This window comes from Aegilops tauschii, chromosome 2 (genome assembly GCF_002575655.3).
Source record: "Aegilops tauschii subsp. strangulata cultivar AL8/78 chromosome 2, Aet v6.0, whole genome shotgun sequence".
NCBI lineage: Eukaryota > Viridiplantae > Streptophyta > Magnoliopsida > Poales > Poaceae > Aegilops > Aegilops tauschii.
This window is the reverse complement of record NC_053036.3, coordinates 572,379,188-572,386,820: the sequence shown is the minus strand read 5'-3', so window position 1 is coordinate 572,386,820 and position 7,633 is coordinate 572,379,188.

Here is a 7,633-nt window from a genome sequence, read left to right as displayed (position 1 = left end):
TCTTCGCGCAGAGTACTTCCCTGGCTACTCAACTGCTGCCAACCAGGCCATCGAAGCTCGTCGCCAGGCGAAGAGGCAAGCCGGCTTCGAGATCTCGCCGACCGCCGGCCGCTCGCTGGAGGAGCAGCTCCTGGCGATCCAGGCTCGTATCCAGCCGGCTCACAGGCTGCTCCGCCGGCTTCAGCGTGCCGGGTCGCAGGTCTTGGCCGCCCTCTGGCCCGGCCAAGTGGTCCCGCGCACTCCCAGCCGGACCGCCGACTGGCTGGAGGTGGCCGTCGGCCACTTCGAGGCTTGGAAGGCGTCAGCGGCTCGCTCCGGCGCCGGGCGGGCGCTGGAGTTCGTCAAGGCCTGGTATCCCGGCCTGAACTTGGACCAGCTGGCGACCTGGCGGCAGCAAGCCGACACGGAGCTCGAGCCGGCGCGGCCGGCCATCATTCGGCGAGCTTCCGCGATCGCCGACTACACCGACACCAACGTCTTCGCCCCCGAGGTGGACGACAATGGAGTCGCCCAGCCGGAAGATTGGTTCGGGCTGGACCCGGCGTGCGGCGAGGACTCGGCGGAGGAGATCGACTCCAGCGACGAGGGCGAAGAGGAGGAGGAGGAGGGTGAAGACGTCGAGGCGGCTGGTCTAGCAGCCGGCCAGCCTGACCGCGCCTCCAGCACTACGCTGTGTGCGAGTGCGTCTCCTGCTGCGGGAGGCGGTCAAGCCGGGACCAGCTAGGCGGCCACTCCTTCAGCCGGCGAGCTGCCTTCACCGACCAACTCGGCCTTCGCGCCTTTGTCTTCTTTCTTTTGTTTCCTGTCTTGTTACTTTGAACAATGTTCGGTTAAGTCTGCGCAATTCCACCCACTGGGTGTATTCAAACTTAATTCTGTTGCCAGCCTTTAGGCGGCTTTATGTATATAAGTTATGCAATCGGCTTTTCCTTGTACTTTTGCTTTTTGTCCTTCTGCTTTTTTCCTTTGCCGCCCTCCCTTGGTTGCCTTCTCCCTAGTCAAACAGTTGTTCTACAAACTGCAGCCGGGGAGTGCCTGGCCGATTGGGGAGGGGGAAGTACTTTTAGCTCTGCCAGACTTAAGCTAAGTTTTTTAGGAAGCCGGCCAGCCGGCTGTTGTGACAGTCGGCAGGCGTATATAGAGGCCGTATTTTTGCTATATAGGTTAGTTGTTCCTTAGCCGTTTTCGTGTGGGCGTCCTTTCTGTCTTCTCTCTTGCTAGTCGGACAGTCAGTTCTTTGAGCTGCGACTTTCAACAAGAGAGGACTGGGGAGCCGGCGCACTACTTTGCTGACTTCGGGAAGAACTTATAATATAGCTTAAGGCGGCCAGTCCCCGGGCCGACTAGTCGGACCCGGTGCCGGACAAGAATTCAAAATGTAATAAGACGTTCATGGATATGACACTCGTCATCCATAGATAAATAAAAGGCAGTCCCCGAGTACTGTTCGGGGGGCCTGTTGGTTTGTAACTTAATACAAAAGGGGTAGCGTGATACATACTGCTTTTCAGCTGTAAAATCGTCTTAGGAGGTTTGCGTTCCATGGTCGCTCCGACTCCTTGCCGGAGTCGTCTCTCTTGCGTGCTCTTGGCTTTTGCGCGTCGATCAAGTAGTAGGAGTCGTTGCCGAGTGCCTTGCTGACGACGAAGGGGCCTTCCCAAGGGGCCGAGAGCTTGTGCTGGCCGGCTGTTCGCTGGATCAGCCGGAGCACAAGGTCGCCCTCTTGGAAGGATCTTGGCTTGACCTTGCGGTTGTAGTAGCGGCGCAGGCCTTGCTGGTAGATGGCGGACCGGCTGAGGGCTAACAGCCGGCCTTCTTCCAGTAGGTCGACGCCGTCTTCTCTTGCTTCTTTGGCTTCCTCCTCCGTGTACATGGTGATCCGAGGCGAGTCGAACTCGATGTCTGTTGGGATGACAGCCTCGGCACCGTACACGAGGAAGAATGGAGTGAAGCCGGTTGACTTGTTGGGTGTAGTGCGCAGACTCTAGAGGACAGCCGGCAGCTCTTCGAGCCAGCAGCCGGCCGATCGCTCCAGTGGTACAACCAGTCGGGGTTTGATGCCGGAGAGGATAAGTCCATTTGCTCGCTCGACCTGGCCGTTTGACTGCGGGTGGGCAACGGACGCTAAGTCCAGTCGGATGCCCTGTGTCGCGCAGAAACATGCCAGCGCGCCTTTGGCGAAGTTTGTGCCGTTGTCGGTGATGATGCTGTGAGGCACGCCGTACTGAGTGGTGATGTCGGTGATGAATGTCACGGCAGTCGGCCCGTTCAGCTTCTTGATGGGCTTGGCTTCGATCCACTTTGTGAACTTGTCCACCGCAACGAGCAGATGTGTCAAGCCACCGCGGGCCGTCTTGAAAGGGCCCACCATGTCCAGTCCCCAGACGGCGAAAGGCCAGGTGAGGGGTATGGTCTTGAGGGCAGAAGCCGGCAGGTGTTGTTTGGAACTGAAGACTTGACATCCTCTGCAGGTCTTGACTATTTTTTAGCATCCTCCAAGGCAGTCGGCCAGAAGAACCCATGGCGGAAAGCCTTGGCCACGAGGGATCTTGAGGCGGCGTGGTGGCCGCATTCGCCTTGGTGGATGTCTTTGAGGATTGCCACTCCTTTTTCTGGCTCGACGCAACGCTGGAAGACTCCAGTGACGCTGCGCTTCACAAGCTCCCTGTTGATTATTGTGTATGCTGCGGCTCGTCGTTGCACTAGTCTTGCTGCGATCTCATCAGTCGGCAGCTCTCTGCTGACTAGGAACTTGAGGATGGGCTGGGCCCATGAGGGAGATGTGACTTCTTCTGCTGTTATCGTGGCCACCATGACTCGGGTGGGTGGGTTGGGTGTTGCGTTGGGGTCGACCACCACTTCTTGCGTCGTTGCAGTCCCCGGGCCGACTGCTGCAGTCCCCGGGCCGAGCTCTGAGGTCCCTGGGCCGGGTGCGACTACGTCAGTTCCCGGGGCAGTCGTCGAAGTCCCCGTGCCGCCTGCGGGATTTCTTGAGCCGGATCCGGCTGTTTCTGGCGCAGGCGGTACGAAGATGGAGTCCGATTCTGGAGACGGCTTGATGGACGGCTTGAGGAGGCATTGGAGGGAGGCGCCAGTCGGTATGGCTTGTCGGGTGGAGCCGATCCATGCTAGGGCATCTGCTTGGTCGTTGTCGGCCCTTGGCACATGAAGGAACTCGCACCCTTCGAAGTATCCGCTCATCTGCTGGACGAGGAAGCGGTAGCTCGCCATGTTCGCGTCCTTGGCGTCCCAATCGCCAGATGATTGCTGGACCACTAAGTCGGAGTCGCCGTAGCATAGGATCCGGCGTATGCCGAGCTCTTTGGCTAGCCGGAGCCCATGTACGAGCGCCTCGTACTCGGCCACGTTGTTGGAGGCGGCGAAGTGGATCTGCAGCGTGTACTTGAGCTTGTCGCCTTTGGGAGAGGTGAGGACGATGCCGGCTCCCAAGCCGGTGCGCATCTTGGACCCGTCAAAGTGCATCCGCCAATGGGTAGAGTCGGGAGCCGGCGGTAAGTACTGGGTTTCGGCCCAGTCGACGAGGAAGTCGGCCAATGCTTGCGACTTGATGGCGGTGCGGGGTTGATAGAAAATCGTGTAAGGCGCCAAGGCAATGGCCCATTTGGCCACCCGGCCGGATGCATCCCGGCTGCCTATGATCTCGGCGAGCGGGGCAGTGCACACGACCGTGATGGGGTGCTCTTGGAAGTAGGGCTTCAATTTCTTGGCAGCGAAGTACACCCCATAGCACATCTTCTGGTAGTGCGGGTAGTTTTGCTTTGAGCTGGATAGTACTTCGCTGAGATAGTAGACCGGCCTCTGGACCAGCTGGGCTCGGCCTTCCTCCGGGCACTGGACCACAACAACAGTGCTGACGACTCGGCTTGTCGCGGCAATGTAGAGGAGCATGGGCTCCTTCTCAATCGGCGCAGCCAGGACGGGCGGAGTGGTCAACATTTTCTTCAACTCATGGAAGGCTTGGTCGGCTTGATCATTCCACTCAAAGTGAGTGGACTTCTTCATGAGTCGGTACAGGGGGAGAGCCTTCTCTCCTAGTCGGCTGATATAACGGTTCAGGGAGGCTAAGCAGCCAGTGAACTTCTGCACATCTCGCAGCTTGGTGGGTATCTCCATCCTCTCGATGGCCTTGATCTTGACAGGGTTGCACTCAATGCCGCGTTCGGAGACCAGGAAGCCTAGCAGCTGGCCGGCTGGTACTCCGAACACGCACTTCTCGGGGTTGAGCTTGATCTGGAATCGGCGCAAGTTGGCAAATGTTTCCTTCAGGTCTTCCAGCAAGGTACCGCGCTTCTCTGTCTTCACCACAATGTCGTCTACGTAGACGTGGGCATTTCTGCCGAGTTGTTTCAAGAGACATTTCTGCATGCAACGCTGAAAAGTGGCACCGGCGTTTCTCAAGCCGAATGTCATTGTCAGGTAGCAGAAAGCTCCAAAGGGTGTGATGAAGGCAGTCTTCAGGCGGTCAGCTGGGTCCAACTTGATCTGATGATATCCTGAGTATGCATCCAAGAAACTTAACAGCTCGCATCCGGCTGTGGAGTCTATCACTTGGTCAATCCGTGGCAAAGCAAATGGATCCTTTGGGCAGGCCTTTTCAAGCTTGTGTAGTCTATACACATGCGCCACTTGTTATTCTTTTTCAAAACCAGAACTGGATTGGCAAGCCATTCTGGAAAGAACACTTCCATGATGAAGCCGGCTGCAAGGAGCCGGGCTATCTCTTCTCCCACGATTCTTTGCTTCTCTTCTGATAGTCGGCGGAGGGGTTGCTTGACCGGCTTTGCATTAGCTCGGACATGTAATTTGTGCTCGGCGAAATCCTTCGGGACACCCGGCATGTCCTTTGGGGACCATGCAAAGATGTCTCGATTCTCACGGAGGAAGTCGGCGAGCTCGCCTTCCTATTTACTGTCCAAGTTCGCCCCAATCACGGCGAACCTCTCCGGGTGCTCCGGGTCTAGAGGTATCTTCTTTGTCTCTTTGGCAGGCTGGAAGGAGCCCTGCGCATCACAGTCCTTGGGGTTGGGGGACAAGGTCGGCTGCTTGCCGGCCATGGCCACAACCCGTTCCAGCATCTTCTTCTCTTCCGCCACCACGAGGGACTCGGCCAGCCGGCTGCTGGCCATGGCACACTCGATGGACTTCTTGTAGTCGCCGGCTATCGTGATGATCCCTTTCGAGCTCGGCATCTTTATCTTCAGGTAGGCATAGTGGGGCACAGCCATGAACTTGGCCAAAGCAGGTCGGCCAAGCAGTGCATGATAGGGGCTTTCCAAATCCACCACCTCGAACCATATTGCTTCCCGGCGAAAATGATCTTTGTCTCCGAAGAGAACATCCATTTTGATCTTGCCGATTGGAGAGCAAGATAGGCCGGGTACGATACCATGGAAGACAGTGCGGCTCGGCATGAGCTGCTTTGCTTTGATGTTCAGCTTGTCCATGGTGTCGCGGTACAGTATGTTGATACTGCTTCTGCCGTCTATCAGGACGCGGGAAAATCTGGCAGCTCGCCTCTCCGTCGCAAGGGTGACGTCCAAGACCATAGCATAGGAGCCAGGCGAAGGCATCACCTCTGGGTGGTCGGCCTGGCTCCAGCTGATGGGCTTTTCCGACCAATGCATGAACTTGGCGGTGCTAGAGGCGACTGCGTTTACTTCTTGGTGTTGCCGGCGTCGGCTGCGCTTGTCGTCGACTTGACTCGTGAAGACGACGTAGGCGTCGTGCGCTTCGGGGAACTCGTCTTGGATGGCGCCGACTGCCGGCCGAGCCGCCGGCTGCTGGGGGGCTGGAGGCGGCGGGCCGGGAGGCGGAGGCGGCACTATCCCTTCGCCCTTGGTGATGCGGGTGAGCCAGTGGAATTTCCGTGTTGTATGGTTGGACGGCTTCGCGCCGCTGTGGAACTTGCAGGGGGCATCGAGTGCTTGCTCGTAGGAGAAGGACGGCTGCCAGGGCGGCCGGCCTCCCTTCTTCTTGGGAGCGGGCCGCTCCTCGGGCTGCTCGTCTTCAACTGTGGCCACCTGCCGACTGGAGGAAGTCGGCATGGGGCCCTTGCGCTTGTGGCCGTTCTGGTAGGGGCGCCGGTTGGGGTCGCCAGCCGGCTGCTTGGGAGCCGGGGCGACCACTTTCCCCGAGGCGTCCACTCGGAGCTCGGTCTTCATGGAGGAGTCGGCGGTGGCGTACTTGTCAGCGGTGATCAGCAACTCATCGAGGGTAGCCGGCTCGTCGCAGAGGAGTCGGTGCTTGAGGAGGGTGCCCTCTCGGCACCCGGCAGTGAAGTACTCGATGGCCTGGACCTCATGCACTCCCTCGCAGGAGTTGCGGAGCTCGGCCCATCGCATGAGGTAGTCGCGGGTCGACTCGTTAGGCCCTTGGACGCAGAGGGAGAGCTGGCGAGGCTTGGGAGGCCGCTTGTAGGTGCTAGTGAAGTTGCGGACGAAAACCTCGGTGAAGTCTAGCCAGCTATTGATGCTGTATGGCTTGAGGCTGTTGAGCCACGTGCGCGCCGTCCCTTGCAGCATCAAGGGGACGTACTTCACGGCGACGCGCCGATTGCCGTTGGCGATGCTGACGGCCGTGGAGTAGTCGATGAGCCAATCTTCCGGCTTCACCGAGCCGTTGTACTTGGGCGTGTCTCTGGGGAGCGAGAACCCTTTGGGGAAGGGCTCGTCGCGGATGCGGGGGCCAAAGCATGGCGGGCCGACATCGTCTTCTTCTTCTAACGCCAGGGACCGAGCAAGGCGGTCGATCCTGTGGCGGGCGTCACTCTCGCCGACTCCTTCTCGGCGGCCGAGTCGGTCGCCAAGAGTCGGATGTGTGATGGGCGGCGGAGTGAGGCGTCTTTCTCTTCGAGGCGGGGGAGGAGGCAGGTTTCCCTGATGTTCAACCGCCCGAGGGCGGCCTTCCGCGTCGCGCTCGATAGTGATGCGGGTCCGGCTGCGGCTAGCAGCCGGCTCCTTGTCTTTCTTCTGGCGCGTGCCGCTCGCAGTCGGCGAGCGGGACGTCGCGGCGTGCTCCCGGCGCGGGGGATGGCTATCAGCTCGGGCGCCGGCTTCGTGCCGTTCTGCAGCCGCGTCGATCAGCTGCTGGATCCGTCTTGTCATGTAGGGGAGCTCATCGGCTCCCAGCCCATTGAGCTCCTCTGCTGCCGCCTGAGCGGCTCGCAGATTCTCGAGCGGGGTGGCGTAGACGGGGCGATCTGCGCCTAGCATGCTGGCAACGGCTGCGCCGCGCTTCTGGACGAAGCCGGCTCGGCTCGGGCCGCTCGGCGGCGGCGTCCCGAAGGCGGCACGGTCGACTTCGCGCTGGTGGGCCTCGGTGAGGCGTCTCATCGAGGCTATCTTCTTGCTCTCCGTGATGAGGGCAAGACGGCGTGCCTCCAGGGTCTCGGCGTCGGCGTCGGCCGGGAGGGGGATGGAGAGGTCGTGCATCGCTGCTTGCTGAGCGTCGTGGGCGCTCCCGCCCGAGTTGGAGACGTGGCTGATGACCAGCACTTCGGTGACAGTGCTGCTGCCGCTGTCAGCTCGAGGGAGTGGGTCGTCGAAGACCACCACGTCGGAGGGGTAGGCGTCGAGCGACGCGGTGTCGGAGTCGATGAGCATCGGGTCGGTGG